Source organism: Larus michahellis, chromosome 12 (assembly GCF_964199755.1).
Source record: "Larus michahellis chromosome 12, bLarMic1.1, whole genome shotgun sequence".
NCBI classification, from domain to species: Eukaryota; Metazoa; Chordata; class Aves; order Charadriiformes; family Laridae; genus Larus; species Larus michahellis.
Genome location: NC_133907.1, coordinates 1,558,409 through 1,585,921, shown reverse-complemented (window position 1 = coordinate 1,585,921; position 27,513 = coordinate 1,558,409). Strand labels below are relative to the sequence as shown.

General features: G+C 36.5%; 1 long non-coding RNA gene across 1 annotated transcript in view; it reads right to left on the bottom strand.

The window, feature by feature from the left end:
- The window catches only part of LOC141750404 (uncharacterized), a 117,440-nt gene that overhangs the window by 89,435 nt on the left and 492 nt on the right, over positions 1-27,513 (bottom strand). The window lies entirely within an intron of this gene.

Here is a 27,513-nt window from a genome sequence, read left to right as displayed (position 1 = left end):
AGTAAAGCTTCACTATGATCCACTGTGACCATCTGGTGTTTTTAGCAACACAAAAGACAGGTGAAAGCAGACTTTTATCTGAAGCACAGTTGGAATTATTGGCACCTGCCCTTTATCAATGACATGAGAAACAGCAAATACTCTGACAATTCCGAAGCACAAATAATCAAAAAAGTAGTATTCTGTGATTAAATCCTTATAAATTTCACTGTAATGTTTTTGAAATTAATAACCTGCATGGATGCAATTAAATATTTAAAAACTGAGAAGAATCTGCAAATATTACTATCCCTAGAGGTTCTTCAAGTGCATCCCTCACTCCATAGCAGTGGAACGCGACTGTTGCCATTTCAAATCATGTATGTTCTATTTTGTGTACAGCATAATGCATAGACATAACATAGGAACTAACCATTTTTTAAAAACCACACAATAGGATGTCAGTATGAGATTATTCCAACGAACAGTGGCACAGGAGAAAGAGGATTAAATATCTGTTTGGAAAAAACTTGAACATATTTTTTCCTCCAGAATATTTGGTTAATGACCAGAATTATTTGAAATTCCAGGATAATTTTAATTCTCTGAAATATATTCCTTAGTCATTCTTAGTAAAACAATATTCAAAATAGGACACCTATAATACTTTTACAGACCAGTATTTTTAAAATTCATTTGGATGTAGAATGCCTATGTTCAAACAACACTTCCCAAGTCAGGAGACAGATGCAAACTTCAGGCACTCTGAGTTCTTTGATCAAAGGGGTCTCTAAGGAAAACGTAACCAGTTCATCTCAGGACAAACACAGACAAATCCTTCCCGAATTCTCTTGTACCATGCGACCAAAGGTAAACTAGGGGATTTGAAGGGTCTGAAGAATGGGCCTGAAGAGATACTGTGATTGACTACAGTACATAACTGATGATGCGATGATAGCCAAGTGATTAAGATTCAGTTCTTTATCTTCTTCCTAGTTTATTTCTTCACTTTGAGACATTTAGTACATGTGGTTTGATGTTTTTATTTCATTTTCTAGCATTTTTCTTTAAATAAATGATCAAGTGGGCTTTCCAAATACCAACTGACAATACGTTATCAAAGAAGGACTGGGTGTAGGAAGAGGTTCATAATTTATTCAAATGTCTCTTATTTAGACTTGAGGAAAAAAAAGCATTCAGATCTGAACCACATCTGACTTCCATAAAACAAAACCGGGTCAATGTTTTCCATATGCACTGACAATGCTAATCATCCATTTTCTTGCTATAGTGCAATTTGAATGGCCCAGCAGTCAAAACATTTTAAGAGACTGAAGATTTACATCAACCATAGTTATTGAAAAAAGATCTCCTGAAAACCAAGTTTACAAAGGTGGTCGTGTATTGTGATAAGTAAAGTCTAGATACTTATTTCCCTTGAATTGGTTCTTTTTTATTTATGGAGGAACAGGCTGCCCAGAGAGGTGGTGGAGTCTCCAACTCTGGAGACATTCAAAACCCACCTGGACGTGTTCCTGTGTAACCTGCTCTAGGTGACCCTGCTCTGGCAGGGGGGTTGGACTAGATGATCTCCAGAGGTCCCTTCCAACCCTATGATTCTATGAATAAAATTCCATAAAACAGACGCTTTTCAAGTTATATTCTTTTCTCACACAGCAAAACCATCTTGTGTTGAAGAACAATCTTTTGTTTAATCTGTCTCCCCCCACTCCCACACTTTTCTTATTTATAAATCTGCTCATCACTTCTTCTGGAAAATTGATACAATTTATCTTTTACTCTTCCTTTGGTTTGTAGAGTTCTTTTTTGTTTTCCTCTCTTAATTACTACTTGCCTCAAAACCCATAATTCCCTCTTTTCTGTTCTTCCCAAGTCCCTGTTATCTAGATATCAGGGTCAAGGGTAGGTCATGTGAGACCACTTTTATGCGTTGCCTCCAGCCTCAGTGACTCTGTATTTCCCATTCCGATGTAATGAGCTCCTACTAACTCAGGTTCTCACTTCGGTTCTGATAACTGCACACAGCTTTTCAGAACAGGGACAGACGTCTGGCTTCTGACGCCTCATCTCTTTAGAATCCTTTCCCTCTGCCTCTCCGGTCACGTGCTTCCTTTGACTTGAAACCTCTTTTCTCATACAGTGAAAGCAACTAATGTATATTGAACATTCTGAAAAAGATGCTTCATTTTTAACTACTATTTGACATGCAACTGCGTGAGCAAAATTTTCAGGTAGCTGCTCACTCCATGTTGTTTGCACAGTTAGCATGACGACATGCACACAAATTGGGTAACTTAAACTCAGTATTCTAAATGTATTACTGCCATAATATTTTTTGTCTTCTACAGCACATACTGCAAGTTTTACTGGTATTGACAAGCTGTAAAGCATAAAATATGCAAAAAAATACAGCCAGAAGTCTGCAAACCTGCCCACCTGCAGCAGCATTTTTAATTTGCCTTTTTTCCTCCCACAAATCAAGGTATTTGTTACCCTTCCTAAAGTAACAGATAAAGGAATCAGGTTACTATGTAAAAAAAATCTTGGGTTGTTTTGTTTATTGTTTTTAACTGTAATTGGTGAACTCCTAGTTGTTAAGAAAATCTTGCAAGTATTAAGTGATACACCTAAAGTTTCATAAACCAGATGGAAAATGGAAACGTTTTTTAAAAAGATTAAACTCTGAAAATACAGTATTTTACTTCTGAACACAAGGCTTACAATACTGCACAATTTCAACACTAAGACACAGGAATAAAGTCAAAACCAAAAAATTCCTCTCTCCAAACAACCACTGATAAGGCATCTTTCAGTTTATAAGAATGAGTGGATTTTCAGGCTATGGAGAGTGTTGCTAGCAGCCATTAATACGGAAAACGCTACTCAAATCTTCCTCTTAAAATTGGGTGGTTTGAGTCCTCCTCCAGAACGCAGCTGCCACTGCATTGCAGGGGAAGAGGCAGTTCCTCAAGCAGCAATAGTTGGTGGGTTATGGTTTTCATTTTGTTTGGTGGGTTTTTAAATTTTAAAGATTCCTTCAATGCATCCAAAACCCAAATGACAACATGACGACCCTTGTGGCTGAACCATCAGTTTATAGATCTTTTTATTCTGTTGCATTTTGCCTATATCATCATGACTATTTTTTTTTTTAAATCATGTCCTTTGGTATTTCAGATATTCTGTTAGAGAGGTAGGTTTTAGTATTTTCCTGCACTATGTTATTTGCCTTTCCTTTCAAAAACATGCAGAGCATAGCTGAGATAATTGCTGTATTTTCTCAGCAATGTTGATAATATATGATAGACAATACTCGGGCTTGGGGAATGGGAAGAAAGAGGAGCACTGCAAAACATTGTTACGCCAAACCCATAGAGCTCAACAGGGAAAAGGAAATATTCCTCAAACTGTAAGTGAAAATAATTTGTCATTTAAGTGTGTGACAAAAGAGCAAGTCATTATGGGTTACTCTCATTTTGATTAATCATAGGAAACAACTTTTCCCACTGACCTGTCAGCTATCAATAACTACTATACTAGATGTTACTTAGCTAGGTAATTTTGAACTCTGAGCAATGTCTCCAGCGACACAAACATGACTATCCAGTTCTTCAACAAATATCTGCAGTTTTCAGCAGCTGACAATTATTGATTTATCTCTTTCCTTAAAAAAAAAAAAATCAATGCAAATGTGCAGTTAAGACTCTCAGCACACTGGAAATAGTGAGTAAAGGCAATGACTTTCACTTTATCAGCCATTCCATCAGGGAAACCTTCACAAATGTTGGATAAGAGTTTCCTGCTATGTAATACTTGTTTACAGCAGTGCTCAATATATAGGAGATCCACCTTACATAGTATAACAAACCTCCCTTCTTTGCTCCATTTAGAAAAAAGGCTAGGATCCGCTGGTGCTGTGAAGTTCATATCAGTTTTATTCATCATCATGAATGGTTTTAAGTTGATGATGTTTAATGAGATCTAGATCATTCAGACAGCTTTCAAGCTGTGACTCAGCAAGACGTCACCAATTCTGCCTTTCTAAACATACCTTTATGTTCCTTTCTGTGACAACTTCATGACACGTAAATTAATGTTTCATTGAGCTAATTGGATCCTCGCTGCTATTAATTTTTTTGCAGGGATACTATTTTGAAAATAAACCATGAAATTTCATCTTAGAATATGATACCAAATGTTCGTTCTATTTATCTGCTCAAAGTAATAAGAAATTACCTCTCTATCATGTGATGAAAGTTACAAGCTCTTTACTTTCTGGTACTCCAATCTGGATATTCTTGGTTGGTTAAGTAAATTTTTGTTAATCGGTATAAACAGGCAAACCCACGCAAATGATTTACTGGGCTCAGAAAATAAATGCAGGTAGATGTAAGTACTTTGCCAGCGAACCCTGCACTTGCATACACAACCACCACATACAATGGCAGAGTTCATGTTTCTTCTTTTCTCCCCCCCCCCCGGTTTTGTAAGATATTGGATAGAAATACCTTTTAGAGCATGTCTTCAAGGTGTATTCTGCAGACAAAGTACCTGCCTCTGTACATGCCTCAAGCTGCCTGGATAGGAGGCAGCTCTGACCCAGAAGCTATGGAATTCCTTTTAGCACAGTACTCAGCTCAGCCTGTGTTCATGTCTCAGAGGATATTCAGTTCAACAACCAGCTACTTGCATGCACCCAACTTCCAATAGGTAGCTGGCTGACTTCAAACAATAGTCACATCAAGTCAGCGAAGGCAGAGCTCTGTTCTATTTCCAAAGTAAAATTCTACCTTGGGATATGGATTAATTTGAAAAGGAAGTCTTTAATTTTAAGTTGATATTCCTTCTTTGATATGATATGCTCACCTGCAGAACAGTCTGCAACACTACTTGTTCATTCTTGATATGAGCAGACTATCACTTCTCCTGCAGGACAAGCCATCTCTGTTCAGCTCTGGACAACATTCTAACACAACCAAACCATACAAATGTCCTAGCTATTTTTATAGTTTGTTGGTACTTTGTGAGCTGAGAAGAGATTCTGGATCTGCCTGAAACAAAGGAAACCCATGTAGTCAACTGTCAGACAGAAAGATGTTGACAGCTCTAACAGACAGATGGAAGTCTTTACAGGGAGTGATCAGAGATAAAATTTACACCCATCATCTTCAATCCCTTTGTTTTCTAACATAGAGAGAGAACCACACAACTCACTGTGGCACGTGATACAGATAAAACACATGCTTAACTGTACAGCATGTCCCTGTATTTAGCGATCAAAACATAATAACCAGACTTTAAAACAGGCAAAGAACACGCTTGACTGGACTCTCATATCTGCTAGCGCTCACTCCACTGGCTTCAGTATTTCGCTAAACAGTATTTAAATCAAGATTGTATTACCAGCCATAACTCAGTAGTCCAGCGAAGATTTTCTCTTTTGACCTGTCATGCAAGATGTTAGGCTGGGTGACTGTAATAACCACTTACGTATCTCAGTCTTAAGCTTTGGAATTATGCCTTTATGAAAACTGCATTTTAACAGCCAACATTTATTCAGAGTATTTTCAGAATACGCACATTGAGCTCCAAATTTTCATAACTTTGTGATCAGTTTGGCATATATTGTTCTCCAGACAAAACTACTAGGGAGTCTAACCATCAAGAGAAAAGCAAACAAATTTTCTGTAAAGTCAAATAATTGAATCATGCATCTTTTTTTACAATTGGTACTTTATAGTAACAGTATGTCCATTTCAACAAACTACAAACAGTTCAAGGTGTTCCAATGCTTGTAAACAGAACTACCATTCAAGAAAGGGAATAGAAAATTCTGTATTTCAAGGGTGCCTCACCAGTCTGCATCTCCTCAGGAGTAAAGAAAAAAGTTAGCAAAACCTTTTTCATATCCTGCAAAGTTTCTGCTGAAAAGCTGCGTATAAAAGTGTTAGGTCTCTAACCTTCTTCTGAAAAGAGCACTCAGCATGATGCACTGTAGCATGAGAACATTTAGGATACCACTGTTCTGAAATCCTTCATATGCTATACTGAAAAAGTTTAGATATTATGCACAATAGTATAGCTTAGGAGCAAAAACGTTTGCTGAATAAGCAAAAGTATAATATTCAATAATCAAGAGATCCCACTGAATATGTAACAACTTCACATAGAATTTGGAATTCACTTTAGTTGCTGTAAAATCTGAGAAGCAACACTCACTTCTGCAAATTGAGAATTTGGTTCATTTTGATATAACAATGCTTAATAGCATAGCCCTACCTCCTTCACCCCCCAAGTAAAAATTTACCTTTTATGAAAGCAATAGACTGTTTCTGAGCTAAAAGTGGCTGAACTAATAATTTTCCAAGCGGAGTGTTTTAGCACCATAATAGAAACGGCCATTTCACTATATTTCTGAAGAGAACAAACCTGATGCATAGAAAATGCATGACACAGAAATATAAAGTCCATAATTTGACAGTATTCTGTTACACTCCATTGCAAAGTATGCTCCTTGGCATAATTTGCAGATTTGCACACTCCCATTCTCTGGTCTCACCAATTCTTGAGAAATGTTTCAGACAAGCCTTCATCTGTCCAAAGCCTTTGTACAAAGTCTGAGAGAAGAAACACTGGAGAGAGGTGTTTTTTTTCATGGTTTTATCAGCTTTACTGCCCTGTCACAGAATTCAGTGGGGTTTTTTTTTACCATAATTTTCAAACCCCATGAGGTAGTATAATAACATTTCTAAGGTAAAGTAGTTCAAGCCTTGGTATTCAAACTATTATACAAATTAAAAGTTATGTATGTAGATCTTAGATGAAAAACTATTTTTATGTTCTTTTAGTTACGACCACTTACTCAGACCTACTAAAATGCAGTTAACAGTAGAAGGTAACATCCGTTAAACCAGCATCACAAAGTCACACTCATCTTTTTATTTTCTTTTATAAGCTACAGAAAGGAGCTATTTTATTGAGTTGTTTTTAAAGAGTCTTCGTTGTATGAATACTGCTGTGCTAACTACAATCTCATCAGCTTGAGAGCTGTTCTTCAGACACTTCAAATGTTCATGGTGTAAACCATGTCTTCCCACATCTACCTGCCAGATGACTCAAAGCCTGAACATACTGCGAGAAGTCTGGGTAACCTGAGTATTACAAGTAACATTTGTATTTATGCCTGAATGCTCTTATGGGAAGAATGAAGTCTAGTCTGTCAAAGTGTATAGAGAATACTATCAGGTTAAGTTGCATGTAAAAAAGTAATAAAGACTTTTTTTATATTCACAATAAGATAAAACAACTTAGTGTAAATCTAAATTAATATTCCAATTTAAACACATAATGAAATATATATTGTGGATATTTGGTCAGCACATGGCACTTACGAGAATTCCTTGTATCCTGATTGGTTTTTTATATTAGAGTGCAGCTAACCAGTACGCTTTGTATTCTCAGCAATAACTTCAGTCCTTTGGTTTCTCTAGGGAGACAGCCTGACCCTTGAATCTACATATATAATTTGGCTAATGTCCACGCTTGCCAGTCCTAGCACATTCTGGACAGTCTGGCCACATCACACAGGATCTGGCCAGGTTCTCTCGCAATCCCAGATGCTGTTCCTGGGACCCTAAGACACAAATTTTATGGGTGTTTCTGTTCAGAATGCTTGAGTATTACCAGTTTGAGAGGTTTCTTATCAACTGTGCCAAGCCTAGGTTCAATTAAGAGGGAATTAGTTGATTGGGAAGTCTAGAAATAAAGTAGCAGTGCAGTAGGACCTGGGAGCAAAATGAGAGTCAAATTTACAACCTAGATACATTAATACAGTACAGTTTTGAAAACCCCAAGGAGCAGATAATCAAAGAAAAGAGTGGCAGTTTGGGATCCTGATACTGAAAAGTGTTCAAAGAGTAATGCAACTCTCCATGTCCTTCCTGGATCCCCAACTTAGACACTGATTATTTACAAAGCAGACACAGGAGGCTTTAAAAATATAAAAGTCCTCTAAGATGACCTGAACAAGGGTCTCTGCTCCCAAAAGTACATCTGATTTTTCTAACTATATCAGATGTTCCAATAAAAGATATTTCCTCTTGTCCTGTCAACGACCTTTAGACCATAACATCTAAAGCAAAATACCACTGGAATGATTCAGTTCATGATAGTATGCCAGTACTCAATCTCCAGTCTCTCTAGTTAGGTAAAAAGAGGGGAGTTGGGGGATACTGTTCATTTTAGTCTTCACTTTAACCTTTTCAGGTGTTATGTTTGTATCATGTTAGTCCCAGGAAAGTATTTCTATACAATACTCTCAAGTACTATGTGTATTCCCAGACTATACACTTGCCCACAGCAAGCACTTTCAGGAAGTGATGATGAAAAGGTGAAGGAAAAAACAGGAAGACTTGATGGTATGAAAATAACACAGTCCTTGAAGAACAGGTAAGTCACAGGCTGAGGTTCACAGGAATTTTAAACACAATAAGACAGAAATTACAGAACTAAAAGGACTGAGGTTTAAATATATTTTTCAAGTAAATAAGGAACAAGATGCTGATGAAGGACAGAAAAATGCTTCTGAAGGACAGCAAGAGATATTTACTGCTGAAAGAAATGTATGTTCTAAAATTAATTTTAGGAAAGAAGATGTGCAATAGACAGAGCAACTGTATTTAGTCAAGCTTAGGCTATGTGAACATCTCACTTAAGAGTTGCAAGCCCTTTAATCCTTTTCTATGCTCAATCTATAATACAAGATCCCTCACTAGTAGTGGGATCCCAGCAGCAGCTGCCCATAGGAAGTCAGATGACTCATTTTCAAAGAGTTAAAACCTGCTATGGTTGTCAGCATACAAATACAAGTTACTGAATAAACCCCATGCTCAGAAAACAAGTAGAACCTGAAAAAACATCGTATATTTTAACAACTGTGGAAATTAATTTTTTTTTGTTCTTTTATCTTTCTTCTTCACCTGTTTTTAAGGGGTTGTTTGTTTGGTTTTTTAACTTCAGGGTATACTTGGGTTCATGCTTCGTGCTTTTCTCTGCAGCTATGACGGCCAGATATTACCTGGAAAGGAAGCTATGATCCAGTCATTTAATGACTCTTGAAGGTAAACCTTTAGGAATATCACCAATTACTGCAAGACAAGTGCTAGGAGCCTGTAATAGCAAACATGTCTTTCTACACTTACTAGCTCATACAACAGATCTCTTACACCAAACTCCTTAGACTTCTTTTCCTCTGTTCAAAGAAATGCTGTTCGCTTTGTGGTACAGGAGTTGCTACACAGGTAAACCAGAACAGATAATGTAAAATACTTGTAAAATTTTAAAGATTCATTTCATTTGCGTTCCTGACTCCAGTATTCATTTCCCAGAAAAACTCCAGTGGGAGGAATATTTTTGGATGTATTAGAAAGTGTTCAAACTGTAAATATGGAGACGCTTTTCTGTGAAAATTTCACATTTTTATCCTATTTCTAATTGGAATAAAAATAGAACATGCAACATAAATGATCGATCTAGTCAAACATTCACAACTTACTTTGAAAAATGCATTATAAACCAATAATTGTTGATATTGAAGTGTATGAAAAATAGTGCAAGCCATTTTTGTGAACAGAAATGGAATGCATAAAGACAGTTACTTGTCAGGAATTACTTTTCCACAGATACTAGGCATGTATTTAAAAATCCTTTCCCTGCTGTGCAGCAGCTGGAGAGTGGAAGGAGAAAGAGGTTAAAGATGGCTTTGGAGCATCTTTTGTAAAAGACCTACAACTGATGGCTAAAAAAGCCTAAAGCAAAATACAAAGATATTTTCCTCAGGGTGTAAGAATTCTGCTGAAAAGGGCTTTCTGAAATTGGAGCTGGACCTTTATAATCGTCAACAGGAACTCAGGATAAATTTGAAGAGAATTGTGGTAGAAGAGTAAAATGTTGTCATACAACCAACCCAGGGGAAAAAATATTTCCAATATAGGCAAAATCTCACCAGTGTTAAAATAGACATAGTACAAAGCATAGGAATACTTGTAATCTTGTGCATGTTGGTGTATTGCTTAAGCTTGCATTTTCTGTTTGAAAACTTGGAAGAAAGGAAATGAACAACACGTCTAACATCATACCTTTTAATGACTGATTTTTTTCCCCCCACGGCCCTTTCAAAGCAATAAAATATTTACAAGCAAATTGAAGAAACCACATATTTCTGAGACCTTGATATTACAATATTGTAGTTTCACAGAGACAATTTTTGATTTTTGATACACATATCTGTTAAAGGCAGCCATTACTGACTACAAAATTTTGTTGATTGAGCTGAGTACTCTATTCAGCTTATTTGCAGGACTCTCAGTTCTGACAAACCTATTGCACCAATTCAGTAGCAGTGCCACTAACCACACTTCCGAAAAAGCACTTGGGATTTCCTCAGTTTATAGTCAACAAATAAAGTTTGGATGATCAGCAGCACTGTGGCTATAGGATGACCATTTAAAATGCAATATTGCAATGTTTTTTTCAAGGAACTCAGCTTTGTAAAGAGAAGCATATGAAGTTATCAAAGATGTGCTTTAACATTCTCAAGGTAGGAGACTGGTTAAGTAAGTGCCTTAGTCAAATCTAAGCACAAAGGACCGTGAACTTCAGATGAGCAAGATCTGGTCATGTAAATAAATTTCCAGTGTTTTGTTAAACTCGACATAACTTTCTATAACTACAAAGACAACACCAAGGGTAAGAACTGGTAAATAAGACAGAGAAATAATGCAAGTCAGGCATTGATGAACAGCAGTTACCCTTAAATAAAAATGGATTGCACGCTGGTTAAGAAAACATATAATTTGATTGTCTCTTTAACAAGCAGATTATCTCAGTTATCTCAGTAAGGTTAACAATCGAGTTTTATACTCCTCTCACAACCTCTTTTTTTTTTTCCTTCTTTAATGAGAAAGAGGCAAAATCTCAAAAGAACCAAAAATTATGAGTTATTCTTCTTCTCCCAAAGAACATAGTTGAATTTGAAAGGTTCCAATTCCTCTGGTGTTGGGGGATTAAACTCATCTAAAATCTTTAAGTTCTGAAATCTCAGAACTGCACATTCAGTGCATGACAGCGCTAAAAGATTAGAATTCAGATTATAGAAGACCTAGGATACAAAGTGTGCATATTTAACTGCAGGCATTATTTAAAAGCCTATTTGAAGTCAACTGATGACTTTCCAGTTAATTTGATGAATTTTGGAGTAGGACACATGAACATTCGATACAATAAACATTGTATACAGTTACTGTCACACCTGCCAGTAAAATAAGACTTCGTAACAATTCATTCATGTGGCTCAAACCAAATCAGCCCTGTTATAGGAAGAAATCTTAAAATAATCCAAACATAGATAATCTTGTACAAAGGAAGATTGTTGTAGCCTCTGTAAGATGCTATATATTAGAAAAGTGTTAAGATTCTGATGTGGGTGCTATCCAGATTTTTATGCTAATTGAACAGAACATATTTTGCTGATAAAATTAAGTCAATGATATTTAATTGGGTCCATTAAACCAACGAAAAACAATTTGTTGACTTCAGTTATCAGATCTTTCTTCATCTCGAAGTTCCTCAGTTTTGGTCCATTGTCTCACCTCCTATCCTGCAGTTCTAATCAAAGACAGAAACTCCTCTGTCAATACCTCTCAAAGTTTCATCCAGTATGCATTGCTTCTCCAGTGAAGTGAAAACAAGATGATCTTGGGATCCCTTGACAAGAGACATATGAACATAGCTGAGCAAAGGACTACACTTAGCTTAACTAAAATTGTAGGTTTCTTTCATTACTCTGAACATTCTACTTCAATCCAGATAATATACCAGCATTCTAAATCTTGACATTTAACGTAATCATATGTGATCACTATGACCGACAAACATAATTGTCTACCTTAACTTAGTCATCTTCTACAATCAGCAAAATCACTTTAAAACAATCTTTCCTCTTGCCTTTCAACTGTTTTTGTTACTTTCCTTTGGACTTGAATATGCTTGATCTTGAATTTTCTCATTATCTTACATGAAATCTACCCTAGGTCTTTTAAGACTCTTGAATGGAAACATCATGCTATCAAAAAACATCAAGAGAATCATGGGTACTAAAGAAACACTTGTACCATGCACATCTTTTCCTTTTTTAAAAACTCCAAGATCTCCGGAAGCACCTGAATTCTTAAAAGAGGCTATCGGCAGCTATACATAAACACAGTTCTCATGATTCTGACTGTTACGCCTGTTCACACTTTAAATTAAGATTAAAAACATCAAAAGAAAGTACATCTTATCTCCAGTTAGCCAAAATTAGTACAACTTTTCTTCAGGCCAACATTGTTGTCTTAATTTTTTAAAGGAGAAAACTTACAATCCTGAAGTAATGTGTAAACATTTTAAAGTGAAAGAGAACTTAAGAAGGAGACTGAGAAAGTCTCAGATCTCTTTTAGTCCCAGATCAAATTACAATTCTAAAAAAAACGTAACCAAGCCTTTGTGACTCAAGATACATGGAAGTTTAACATTAGTAAAGAGCAGTGAATTACGATAGTGAGAAAATAGTTTTGATGTTGTACATCTCTTCCTTTCTAGTTGCCCTGTTACATAGGAACAATGTCTTATAACTTTCAGATATTATTAAATTTCTACATATTTGTATTTTGGCTTTCATTTAACAGCAGCAGCAAGGACACCATGTAGTGGTATTCAGCTGTATAGAATCCAGTCAGCAGTTGTCCACAGATGTTTCAAAACACTCCCTTTGGTACATACTTGTCCCTATATGTAAGTCAATTAGGAATTAAAGCATTGAGGTCCATCAAAAGGGAAAATTTATTCTGACAAATTTAGTTTTTGTCAAGACTTCAGCAAAAGTACAGGATGTCATATCACATGAGAATTAGGTACCTGAAAACAACATATCTTTTATCAAAAAAAGTCAGTTTTGATTATTTGCATGTTATTTTTGATGCCCCCACCATTAAGATAATTTCTTTAAAGGTCCAACCTCAAGGAGGCTGTTCAGTGGAGGTCTAAATGACAGGAGTACAATTTCTGCATGTAGGGTTTTTTGTCTGATATGACATGATATACCCCCATTCTTTTACTGAGGTCCATGTTATTTCAGAGCTTGAGAAATGGATACAATGTGGATATTGTATCTGAGAAGCAATAACTATATACAGATATTAAAAGGAACAACCTTGGAAGAAAGACTCAGAAGTAAAAATTTAAATCTGTCTGAATCAATGCTTTTCGAAAGACAGTTTGCATGTTTATGTTAACTACATATTGCAAGTGATAATAAATTAAAATTGCTCCTAAACGTTCCACTGTATTCTATTTCTTATTGGAAGCTCATAAATATAACTTCACAAGAATATAGTATATATGAGGTATAAGATTTAGTTTCAGACTATGTTTGTGTTACATTTCTAGCTCATAATTTGATTTTTCCAGCAGCTTTCCTCAAATTTATGTGGCCTTACAGTATATACAGAAGAAATGTTATAATTTAAAATGCTCTAAATAAGTTTCAACTTTACACTCATGGCCATATTGGATATAAGCATTCCTTAACTCCTGATAGTGTCTGTTATCTGTAACAAAAGATATGAGACCATTTCAGTATAATCTTTTTCTAGACTATTAGTCTCAAAGAATGTGTCATTTTTGCCAGCTACCCAGCAGCAAAAGGCACATGGGAATAACTGCTTTTTCTACTCATTCAACCCCTAAAAATTAGAAGAAAAGTTGGTTTCCTTGAAATTATGAAGACGCAATAGTGGATCTTCATAGACTATGTGAATATTGATATTGATTCCTCCTACCATTCCCTTCCAAGGATAAAGTTTGTCCATAGCACTATCTCCTATAATGGACAATGTAGTTAGAAAAAAGTTGGGTCATCAATCTTTAAGCTTTTCAAAACAAATGCTTAGACCGTTAGATCTCTACCCCACAGATGCACAAGATAGTGAGAAACATCCTTTCATCCATAATTATTTTGCAAGTTTTTTTTTCATTTGTTCTCCTGCTCTCATGACATCTTGTTAAGAAATAGCAGTTACTGGAGAGTTTTGAATTTCACACTTAAAATATCTGGAGCAGAAGGAGAGAGGAGGGTTGGTGTTTTTTTAGTTGTAATTATATCCTTACAGAATGATATGCAGCATTGATATTCCTTCTTAGTGGTTATCAATTTGACCTCTAATAAATAGAACAGATTTATGGGAAACTCATTTAGGAGTCAGGTTATGACTTCAGTGATTCATACTGGCTGATAATTAACAGCATATACTGAACAATTTATGAGCTCTAAAAATTGAACTTCTGCACTGTAAACTATAGTATACTACAGAGACAAGATGGTTTGGGTAGTGTTTACTGTTAGCTGTTCACAGGAACAACAGGAGAAAGCTGTGGTCAGTCTCATTTCCCAGAAAGGTTTGTTTCCCAAGTGCTCCTTTTTACCCAGTTACTACAAGAATGCACAGTAAAAGACAACCAGTAGCTAAGTATCAACCTTTGAAGGTTCGCTATAACTACTGATTTTACTTAGTATTTATTATAAAATAATTAAAGTTGTTTACTGTAACATTATTTCAAATACTTTAGCCAAATAGGGACCCAGAATTCTAGTGAACTATTTGCTAAAAGAAAAAGTAGTTGTTGGCTCCTTTTTCAGTTCCTGTTGCAGACTGAGGCATGCGCAGTGTGACTGCTCTCTACACTCTCCTCCACCTAAGCTTTCCTGTGACAGTAAACTAAATTGTCACTTATCTTCGTATATATATTCTTCACATATATCATTATTTTATATATGTAAATAAGCATATACCAGCACAGCAGGTGTACCAAGAGCTGCAAATACAAGGAAGCATGTGTTCCCATAGATTTGTGGCCTGTGTTCCCCACTTTTCCTCAATAGTGTTAGCTACCTACTTGCCATATTCCCTAGATCCCTAGGATCTTATTTTTTCATTGCCTACCAACACACCTTGACAGAAGGGAGCTTTTGCCTACCTTTCTGTATAGAAACGTGCTAAGAAAAATGTAACAAGATAAGACAAGCAAATCCATGCTTCAGGTTAGATGCTGTTCTTCACGCTAACAACTCATGACCTTTCATGAAAGGTCTTCAGTGAGTGCTTCTTTAAAACAGTAATGTTGCACCGTGTTTCAATATTTGAACTGGAATAAATTTTTCAAATATGCTGAGGATCAGGAAGAAGCTGTAACTTTTAGGTTTCAGTTCAGTCTTTTAATCAGTTTCCCAAATATCCTTCAGGTTTCTGCACCACTCAAGATATTTCTTCTAAAGCAAGATCTGTCAGACAATCTGTTTCAAATTGCAGGCAGCCTTCCCAATTTTAAGAACCGAACCCCCAAAATTCTATATACTCAAGAGCCCCGTTACATACTTCAGGAGACAATAATTGCTGTTCAAGAGAAAGCAATGCCTTTCCATAAGTCCCAGCACTGTTGTGGGAGTAGGATGAAAATGCAGCTGGTTCCAAGGATGACTCAGTTGAGTTAACTCCCTAAAGCTAGCCTCTCAGCAGGGACCTTGCTTGCTCTTCAAGCTGAAAATTCTACTTTCACCAGCAAGCCCACTGCAACCTGTGAGATACAATTTTCACAAGACTAGTACCCAAACTGCTCAAAACCTGTATTCAAGCTGGCCACTCCTGACTGAGTAGAGACTGGTATTTTCAGCAAAGGCTTTAGTTTTTCCTCCACTACCTTTTTTCCTCAACTCTAGAGGTAAAAATAAATACACCTACTTTTAGCAACACAAATGCAGACTTAGTGGCATCCCATGTGGCAGCAATGCACATGTTAAGAGACATTATTTAAAGAGAAAACTTCGGTTTTCAGTGAAAATCTGATCATCTGAACACAAAAGTTACACAAGCACTACTACCTTATCCAGACTGAAAATAATACTACTGTTCTTTCTAACAAAATGTTTAGAATATATTCATACATTACCACTAGAAAAAAATGTGATGGTTAAAGAAATGAAAATGTATTTTATTATTACTGTAGAAAAATCTGAGACTTTCTGGAGGACATGGCCCCACTGAAATCACCAAGAATCCAATTTTTGTAGAGTTTTGTATTAACTATTATGTTCTTTTTCTTATACAGAACCACCTAAATAAATCCAGTGAGGGACTGGGGCCCTTACTGTGTGCTACTGCTCAGTCTTGTAAAAATTAAAAACCTGGTTTATTCATGTGAACATTCTCACTGATGTCTCACGTGCAGAAAGCTAAAGGTGTGATTGATTTTTTTTTTAAGCAAGAGTAGAACTAATGCTAATTCAGTCCTGCAGTATTATTCCAGTTCTTGTTATGAGAAAAATACATTGTCTTGCATGTTTCCAATTGTGAAGTACAAAAATAGTTCTTTAGGACAAAACTTTAAGAACAGAAGAAAATCAGTTTCTTAAGTTTTCTCCAAATTGCACAGCAAAGTTATATTTGATCATCTTGCAGGAACACTTTTTCTTCACAACAGAATAGCAAGATACACACACAAAAAAAGTGTGTAACACATCAATAATGAAAAACTATTCCAAGTACTAACTAGTGGAAGGAAAGAAATAGGTTTACCCAATTCATGCTAACGGGCTATCTTTCAACAGATTCTGTTGGTTTTACTTGAGAGTGAGATAGTGGAAAGGCATGAAAGATTACTGACGACCTGTGTATTTGTCCTCCTTTTTTCTACTTCAAACACAGACTGACTCCTGTATTCATGTCTTCCTGAGACAAGCTACAGATCTAATGAACTGCTCTATTTTTATTTCCTTTTTGTGAGAATGTTCTTTGCCATGAACAGCTTTTTACAAAAAGATAGTCTTTTTAATTTCCACTGTTGGAAAATGTGACAATTAAACTATGTAGACAACTACAGCTGGATTCAGAGCAAAGTTACTTTGAATATTCTTTATACTCTGAACTCCTTCCTTCATTATATACTAAAACTGCTGTGGGAAGATAACCATAGTTACATCCAAATTCCAATTTGAGACCCAATGTAAAGCATCTTTCCAAGAATGCCTAATTAAGCAGCATTCGTTAGAGTCAATTTGAACACATAAATTATTGAACATGGGTTAATTTTGGTTGGATTAAAAGCACCACCTGCTCGCTCCTATAAAAAAAGTGCCATAATTTCTGTTTCAGTGAAATATTTAATCCTTATACATTTGGTTTCATCCTTTCCATATGCAGTTGGTTTATGAATACCTTCCAGTACTGAGAGAGTCAACATGTGGCCCATTTATTTGCTCTCCACATGCCTGATAAGGAAGCACTACAATTCCAAATGTGTTTCCCACGTAGGGAAAGCAACATAGGTCAGAGTAGCTTGGACGCATGTACCAGCGTGTGTACAGGCTTAAATGGCTGCAAGGCAAACCGCTGTTCATCACTGAAGTTCAGAGCAGCAGCAGTAGTTACCACTTTATACGGCAACTCTTGAGATGCAAGACTTAACGACTGCTAGAAAATAGCTTCTTACCAAAGCCTTTCACATGAGTTGTAGCATTCTGCTCCTCTCAATAGCTGTCATATACCAGACTACTGTGGAAAATGCTCCTTTCGCCTTCTCATGTAGACTTGTTTCCAAATGACAAGCTTAGAAACGGTTTTACAACTGTGAAGTTTAAAAAGTGGCTCAACAGACTGCAGCGAGTCACAAGCAAGCACTATAAAGGTTTCAATGCAACTCTTTTTCCACTGAATCTTTCATCTCTGATGGTAGGATGAACCCTTGACTTGCTTAGCATCTGATGAGAAGACGTGAAAATTCATGACTTTGGAAAAGAAACAGAAGATTATAAGTCACCTATAAATCTGTGGGTCCAGAGGACATATATCCTGTGGTACTTTTAACCCCATTGACGTTGTAAGCAGAGAGTCACAGACATACCTTAAAAAACAGACCTGTCATACTCTATTCTATAATTTTTATCTTTAATTAGTGCAAAGTGTGTATCCTATACAGTCCTGGGTACCTGAAAGCCTATTTTATAAACTTTTTGCCCTGTACCTTCATGGGTAACATTTGTTGAAATAAGAGGTTCAAGGAAAATATTCATAAGATGCAGTTTGGGAAAAAAAATACCAGTGGAAGAATTTACCCAAGAAGTTCTCCTTTTAAAAGTATTCTAGGGACCCCATCAATTCTTAGACCAAGACAAAGTGAGCTGTAGACAGTACAAAAGCATTACTGCCAGCAGCATGAGATGTTCAAAGGAGAGATACATTTAAAGCCTTTCAATGTAGGGGGCACTGTGGGAATTCTGTGGAGGCTGGGATCAGAGACACCCTCTTTCCTCTTCTAGCTGTTGAATTTAAAAGCCCAAGTGCTCAATTTCATCAGCAGAGATGTTGAAAACTGAACCCATGAAAACAAGCCCAGCACAATAAAACCAAAGTTGTAATACATGAACACACTGACAAGGTAGCAACAAGATTAAAATATTGCTCAGAAAAGGAAAATAATAATTTTAGGTTCCCTGACAGAATAGAGTGAGAGCACAAGGCAACATGCATGTGTAGGAACCCTCAGAGTAGCTGGCAAGGCACTCCATCTTCCTCCTGTTTCTGATTATTCCTCCATCTTCATATCAAAGTTTAATTCTACATCTTGAGTGTTTAAATGGCAGAGAAGTGCAAAGTAAAAGCTTTATGAAGGATGTGTATGACAAGAGAAGTAACAGGGACATAAATGCAATGAACTAAATTTTGAACAAAAGAGTCAGGCACTTTTTCTTTGCAGGAGTTTGGGCCCTTGTGCTCAAATATATTACCTGCAGGTAGCTTTATTGCCATAAGCTTAAACTTATTACAGCTCTGGGACCTCAGTCTGAATTCAATAAACTGATATGCAAAGTATTGGTCCCTCAAATCCCAGAAGTCTTGCCAGAATTACATATACTTATTGATAAAAACTCAGTTATCCCATGAAATTCACTTCAAGTCCTGAACTTCTAGAAACTCACTCAGCTGAACAAAGAGTACAGACCCTTCTTACAGTACATGGTAGAGACTAGCACTAAACGCTAAAGATAAGTGACTGTTGGTGATCTCATCCTGTAGTTGTTCATGCAAAAAATTGTTTTTCTCTTTCACTTCCCTCAGATCCAGACCTTTTGATTTTGGTTTGATGTGCAGATTCAAAAACATAACTGTGAAATCAACTTGGTTTCACCTGGCTTGAAGTCAAAGCCAGTCAGTTTTATACACTTCCCATAACACTCAGAAGCCTTTCAGGCCAGCCAATCTTTTCTTCGTGACCCTCATGCAAATTTCCCACTTGTTCCTGAGTGGAAAGCAAACCTCATCGATGTAGGAGGCCTGCACAGCCTCCAGTTTCTCCAAGTCTAATTTACCTAATCAGCACTACAGCTTACAAGCTCCAGTGTTTATAAAGCATTTACCACCTAGTTAAAAACAGTATAGCATGTTTGTTAAATTTTTTTTTATTTCTATAAGGTACCAGGAGAATATTTCAGCATTTTTTTACATCAAGTGCTATCTACCAAACAAATCCACACTTTTTTAATTCAAAAGAATGCAAAATAGGTGGAGAGACTGCATTTGTAGGTTTATTATTCTTGTTTAAGTAGCTTCGTACATAAATCCTCAGGTATGTATGATTAATTATTTGCTTTCTAATCCTTGTTCAAAAGAATGCATCTGCTTTTATGTTTAAATCAGGTTTTAGCATCCTTTTTAAAGCATTTGACAAATTAAAAATGCAGATACCTGTACAATGAAAAGAATTCTTGTAATACTATTGATAAGTCATCTGTTAGTTAGCACGCTTTTGTGAAAGCTGTGACGAGTTGTCACACATTACCAGTTTGCTATGATATTTGCCTTAGAGTTAAGTATCTCTTCCACTAAGGTTTCACAGGGGAGAGACTGGCATTCCGAGCACTAACGCAGATCTTGGATATTAGGCTAAAAACTTAGATATTAGGGAAAAGCTAAATCTATAGGAACATACCACAAATTTAACTGTTATGTTTAGAGAATCACTTAACCAGCCAGCCTATGAAAGTTGTCTTTGGAGTAAAAAAAACCCTTGACAAGGCAAATCTACATACATGGACAAGTCTGCCTAGACGAACAGTGAAGACCTTCCTGAAAATACTTATGTCCACTATCCTACAAACCTAGTTCAAGAGGAAAAAACTTGTAGCTTAAAAACACACATACATCCAGGCATCCAGACTTCCAATCCATGCAAACCGTTCTGTTGATTTCTCTTAGCCATTTCTTTCCCGAGTTCGTTCAAGTTACATGCATTTCTAATCACTGTAATCTAAAACAACAGCTGCTCCAGGCTTAGAACTGCTTCTGCAAAGGCCAGCAAGCTATCTTCTGACCTAGGCTTCCCTGAGCAGGAAGCTGTTTTGGAGTAAAGGCACTAGTTATGATTTAGCACCCATTCATGAAGAGACACGCATACGTAAAATGCTCTTGCAGCCACATAGCCTCCAAACCATATACAACTTCTAATAGTCTCACCGGAGGCTCAGAAAGCATCTGTGCATTGTGGATTTTTTTCTAAAAGGGATCCTAGATAAAGTTATATCAAAGAATTTAAGTATTCCCTGATACCATTTATTTTAGGGAAGTTATCTTTGGCCTGAACCAAAAAATCAGGTCTAGAATGAAATCCTTTTCAAAAGTCTTCATATTTCAGCTTTGAGACTGACTATAGAACCTTATTTATTCACTAAGTGCCCCAAAAGCCTGTTCCCTTGGAAGGGTAGTTCCCTTGTCTTGTACTTGGATGAGACAAAGATGAACCTCACCTTCTCCTCAGCAGAATGCTTGAGCCAGAAATGAATTGCCTGTTTGAAATTGTTGCAGTTGTATCATGCAGAAGGTAGTTTCCTGCTGTTTGCAGTCGAACTGCGTGCTAGGCCAGAGTAAGACAAGCAAGGTGCTGTGATGCAGCTCCTAAAAGGGAGAAGTACATCTACCAGCCATTTTATCAGGTGAGTTATCTTTCAGAGGACATTGCTCACTCTGCTTTTTCCACTCAAATTCATGCTTGATGTTGATGTGAATGTTGTAATCTAACAACCATATAAGTGTAAAAAATAAATTGATAAGCACCTAGAAACATCATCTAACCATCTCACATCCCAAGGCAGAATCAACTATGTCTAAACTGAAACTCAACACCTGAAACATCGTTTGTATCAATACTTCCTAGCTTCTGCCTAAACTGGGACTTCCTACATGGGATTTGGGTCATGAAGTTTTCTTTAGCACTTAATTACTCCACACTTTATTGTGCTTCATTATCTGAAATAAATGTAATGCTTGTCAAACCGTTAGGTCTCTTCATGGCACATGTAATACTTGTTACATCAAGCTCACTGCCAGCAATAATTCAACTATTCTCCATTCAATTATAGAACATACTGATTTTCCTGCTGAGTCACCTCAAATTCAGTTTCTCATTGAGAATTCAACTAAATTACTCGTCCATGAATTAACAATGCTGAATGTTAACACAGATATTGAATTATATTATATTTCAGTGACTAGAAGATGTAATTGCAGTTGACAAGCTCTGCTTTGGTTTTTTTGATTCTTTTCCAATTTTGACTTACTGATCCTGCCTTTTAAGTTCAATACTCCGCAGCAAAAACACCCTCATAATTATTTTGTAGGATTTAGGATGTATCCCCCCAGCAGGTCACACACACAAAGCTTCTTTTGCATCTACTGAATAGGTTCAGACATCTCCAGTTTGAAGTAGTGGACTACAGAGAAAACAGTGTTAACTGTTCCTGGTTTTAGAATCATAGAATAGTTTGTATTGGAAGGGACCTTTAAAGGCCATCTAATTCAACACCCCTGCCATAAGCAGGGACATCGTCAACTAGATCATGTTGCTCAGAGCCCCGTCCAACCTGACCTTGAATGTTTCCAGGGACGGGGCATCCACCACCTCTCTGGGCAACCTGGGCCAGTGTTTTACGCACTAATAAGACCTATTACCCTGAAACTACATTTCAGTGTATGAAACAGTCTTTGATTTGCACAGTCACCTGGTGGCATGTGAAATGAACATATAAAACAGATGCAATCTGTATAACAGCAGACAGAATTATCTTTGCTGCTTCCTAGAAGAACAAGCACATTATCTGCTATAAGTTTTTTCTTTAATCTCGAGTGCTTCAGCTCATGTAATAAATACCAAAATCCAAATAAAATTAAAAATCCAAACTAAATTCAGTGTAAATTCCAAGTGCCACCTAGTTAAACTGAGATAATTACCCACAATCCTGTATATTCATAGTATCTAACCAAACCTGATGAGCTACAAAAATTAAGCTGTAATTCATTACAATGGTATTTCTAGTGAAATGGAAATAACAAAAGATTGTTATCTGATACAGTATTTTGAACATATTTACGGTAACCCAACCAAAGATGCACACAATTGAATGCAATTATTACCCAGAATTTTCAAACCAGCAAGATGTTTAGTTTCAGAGTCTGATTTGGTTTTTATTTAATAAAAATTGTTTACTTAAAGCAAATTCTGTGTTTACCTCATACTGGAAGAGAAACCAAAGACTTTGTAGCCACATGTATATTTCAGAACCTCCTATCTTTCATGAAATTTTCTTCCCAAGAAACCAGGAGAGCCTCTCCAATGAGACTGATGAGGAACTAAGACTACAGAGTACAGCTGATTAAGTCTGATAGGGATTTTCCAATTGCTATCTCTTTTACACCGGAGTTATTGGTGTATAGTGCTGATGATCACTTGATTAATGCAAAAATAATACACAGGTATTGAAAGCTTAAAACATACTTCTCCATTAGTATCAGCAGCTTTCTTTGGTAATGATACAAAATTCACATGCAAACAGACTGCTATACAGACTTTGTATTTAGATGACAATTCCAACAAAACACTTTCCAACAGCATTTGCTGCGTCATCAAAACTCAAACATTTTTAGAGTAGCTTAGTTTCAAGCAGAATAAAAGCCACCTGGCTTCCTAGCAATTAGCCCAGTTACACAGTTCCAGTACAATCGCCTAGAAATTGTGGACTCTAGGGTACTTGCAAAGAATTTAATGTTTTAGTTTACTAAGTAGGTACATTCACTTATGCAGTTCCTCAGTTTCTAACTACATTTCCCTATACCTTATGTGAAAAGTGCACTTCTAAATAGCAGAAGAAACTTGCCCACAACATACTGAGGACATTATTCTTCCATATAGATTACAAATGCAGATAACTTCTGAAAGTTAAGAAAGTGTACTCTTTCTTTTATTTTGATATTGTTCTGGATTTTGACGTATTCAGCCTCTAAATAAGTTAGTGCCTGAAATGCTTTATCTGCTGCATTCTTAAATTAACATGGTACTGTAAATGGCTAAACAACTATTTTTAATGACATTTAACAATAGATGTCAAGACACATCACTGCTATGATACTTTTTGCACGTTTTCAGGCTTTGTTTTCCTCATGGTATAAAGTCACTTTTCCTGGTTTTACTCCTTAACATTAATGGAAAATTTAGTAATCAGAGAGAAAATTCCAATCTTTTTTATTGGGTTTTCAATTTTAATGGAGGGATCTACAATTTTAGTAGTTTAAGTACATTCTTCCATTCCTAACCCTGGTGACATCAACTTGGCTTCTAACTGACATCTTCCCATACGAGTCATTGATACAATTTTCCAGGTGAAGTTAAACTAGGCTTGAAAGCTGGGTTATAACAAGATACTCCTGGACCCATTCAAGCTACACTATAAAATCGATCCTTTAAGGGCCTGCTGTTGATTCCAGAAACCAATTTACATACTGTCTGTAAGGGAAGCTGCTCCTAATGGGCCAAACTGGCGACTATTTCTGCTCCCACCCTGGTGCAATAGTGTTGGCAGAGGTTCCCAGAGCAATCGATCTTGGAGATCTCCAGAAAACTGACAAAATAATAAACAAATATATGAGCAAAGTGCTGTTAATGCAGCAAACATGGATACGTACCTATCAGAATGTCAGCTCAATTGCCTAGGTCTGCGGTGGGTTGACGCTGGCTGCACACCAGGGGCCCAGCAAAGCCACTCTATCACTCGCCCTCCCTGCTACCAAAACCTTGCCACGCAAACCCAATCCAAGGTCTTAAGCCACAAGGTAGAAAAGTAACTTTCCATCAAGGTATGTCTTCTTGTGGTCTCTCTGTATTCCGGCATTACAAGCTTGTGAATTGTTACAAATGCTGGCACTTGAGGACTGGCTAAACTTGTGGGAACAGTGTACTTCTCTAATGATTACCAACCATTCATCTGGCTAATGTGAGGCCAAATCTGGCCTGTCTGCCCGGCTCGAGGGAATATAATTATCTTTGCAGCCGGGTTGCAGCTGCAAAGTAGGATGAGCCCCAGGAGGCGCACGCATAGCAGAGAGAGCTAATGCTGCCACCCGGCGTACAAAAATGGACTTGCATGACAGTCTTTTTTTGTATCAAAAGCGTGTGCACATCAAACACCCCTTTAAGGCAATCGATAGAAGTAGAAATATACGTAAACGGGTTTTTTTTTATTTTTCCGGTATCATTGACTAGTTGGGAAATGATTCCTTACATTCTTCAACCAAAACTTCCTCACCAGTAAGGGGTGACCTTAGGAAACTATGTTTGAAAACAGGTAAGTACATTTAAGTATTATTGATTGCAGAAGTAATACCGCCAAAAGTGATTACACAGTGTGGTACTTACAAAAATAATTACACTTCAGAAAATCAAAATTAATTTGTACACTTCTGCTACACTTTTAAAGTTGTTGACATTTCATTGTAGTGCTCCTAATGAAATGAAAATTATTAATAATTGTTTCTACTTCAGTGTGACAAATGTCATTTAGGTTAGGATGTGAATTTGTCAGTACCTCATCAGATCACTAAGCTGACTTTTGGTTCATGTTAGTATTTGAAAGGAAGGTTCTTTGTATTTATTAGATATGAGTTTACGCAAGCCAACCATATTATGATCAATACGTGTGCTGATTCCTCAATGTGAAGCATCTTGGCTGGTGTACGCCTCATTTCTTAGACATCACTCTGAAATGGTGTAAAAACAATAGAAAATGAAGTTGCCTGGACAAAAGATCAAAATTGTACTTCTTCAAACCACTTTAACAGTGAAATAGTATAAAATAAATAGTGCAAAGCGTAACACCAGGGCCACTGCCTGAAGCGTCATTTCCTTTTTATTCCCCTATCAAGCAAATTTAGTATTTTTTTTGATAGATATAGTGAATCACATTGTTCAAGTATGGAAAATTATCAAATGAATAGCAAAAGTGCTGAGTATGGAAAAAGAGATCTACTGTGTAAATGTTAAATCACATTATGCCTGTTTGCCACAGACAGCATATCGCTCCTCCACACAGTTACATAACTAGTAGAAAAAAATAATTATTATTTTGAAATACTGCAATAAAAACACCAAAGGCTCTCAGAGTACTTTAAAAGCATTAAATAATTAAAATTCACACAATCAATCTGTGAAGACCCTTACTATTCTAATTTTATAGTCAGGTGAACTGACCAGATCGTTTCTCTAGGCAATTATGGCATACCAATCAAAAAGCTGCAAATGGTGTTTTGGAAGTCCTGTCTCTAGGCTGCTGAGACAGTTCTCACCTACTGCCCTCAACTTTGACAGCAGTCTTTGGCTCAGGACACCCTACCAGGACTGAAGTTACATTCCAATAGCCAATCTAAAAGTGCATAGAATGAAACATCCGGGATTTGATGATCTTAAAAAATCCATTAGAGGAATATAGAACCTTAATTATTTGGAACACCCGTTATATTTTTCACCACTGCCCTTAATTCATGGATCAACAAAAGTGGATAATTTCTATTTAAAGACCAGTACAATTGTTTTGTCTAAGTGCTGTTAGAGCAATACTTTCAGTCGTATGAAAACCATTATGTTATGCTAAGATAACTGCCCTGGATATGGAGAAAGAAGTATTATCAAGAGCCAGTTTTGTAAAATCAAAGCCTCATGCAATGATAGCTGTATTAATATTTTAAAAGTTTTCTCATTTATCCAGAACTTATTTCACTAGCTCTGATTGATGACAAAATCTTGGTTGTAGATGCCACACAGAATATAGGAGCCTGTTAGAGATCTGCTTTGCCTGTACTTGGGGAATAGGTACTCCTGCTTTTCCAGTTGTTACCATAAATCCAAATGGCATATTGACAGGTTTGAAAAAACAGCTTGCGTAAAGCCACCTCTTCAGTAAATGTGTCTTTGTTTACAAAAACAACAACAAAAAAGTAACAGCGTATGTGTTTTTAACGCTTTCTAGATCTGGGTATAATTTTCATTCCTTTGTTAACATTGCAGGCACATAGTCAACATGATATGCTTTGATCTGATTTCTATTATACTTTGTTTGCAATTATAGACAGCAAAGAAAGGGCTATTTAAGGAACTTGTTTTCTCAGAGATACAAGCAGATATCCAACATGGTGACAAAACAGTGTAAGTGTTCAAACTACAGTAGCAAGTAAGCAGCCAAATAGTCTGGTACAGCCAGCTATCTTTTGATTATAAGAATGACCCACTTCTCACCCACTCTGATAATAAGCTGTTTCAGAAGATAAGCATAAACCTCCCCAAATAAAATGCTTGCCTCAGTTCTCCTTTTAAACGCTCATTAGTAGCATCCCACTTTGACTTTTTAGTTAACAAGTTAAAAAAAAGATTAAGTAGACTAGAATGTTACATTTTTATTTCCATCTAATGCTTTCTTCTTTTATCACATTCACCTATAAATCTCTAGTTTATCCCTGTTCACTGTTATCACACTCATGATATTTAGATTGGTGATGTTTATTTCTCCTCCAGCCCCAGTTCTCAGGCTCTTCAGATTATTTGAGAATCCCGACTTCAATTTAAAAATCCTTATATTGCTAGCTCTTAGGTTCTGGAAAACAGTACAAAAGTACGACTCAAGTGTACTCTAAAAGCTGTATGTGAAAGGCAAAGAAAAGGTTTATTCTGAACAAAACAAAAACCAGAGAATACATCCTTAATGTATTCTCAGAATTGCTTCTTAGAGATTTTTTTTAAGTGCTAGATTTCATGAAGCAATTATGTGTAAGTACTACATTCTGATTGTAAACATATATTTTATACAAATGTCACAAACACGGTACAGTGCATAACAGGCCAAGTATTTCTGAAGAGCACTGTCAGGATAAGCAGAGGGTTAGTATTAAATGGCCAGTAAAATCATCTTGCTTGTATCGCTTTCTCATAACAGCAATGTGTAAATGGTGATAAACAAGGGTAGGTTTTACTCCAGTGACATAGCCTACTTGCTTGCACAAGTTTCACAGTCTAGCAATGCCATTCACGTTTAGTGGCCCCCCACCAAAATCTTCA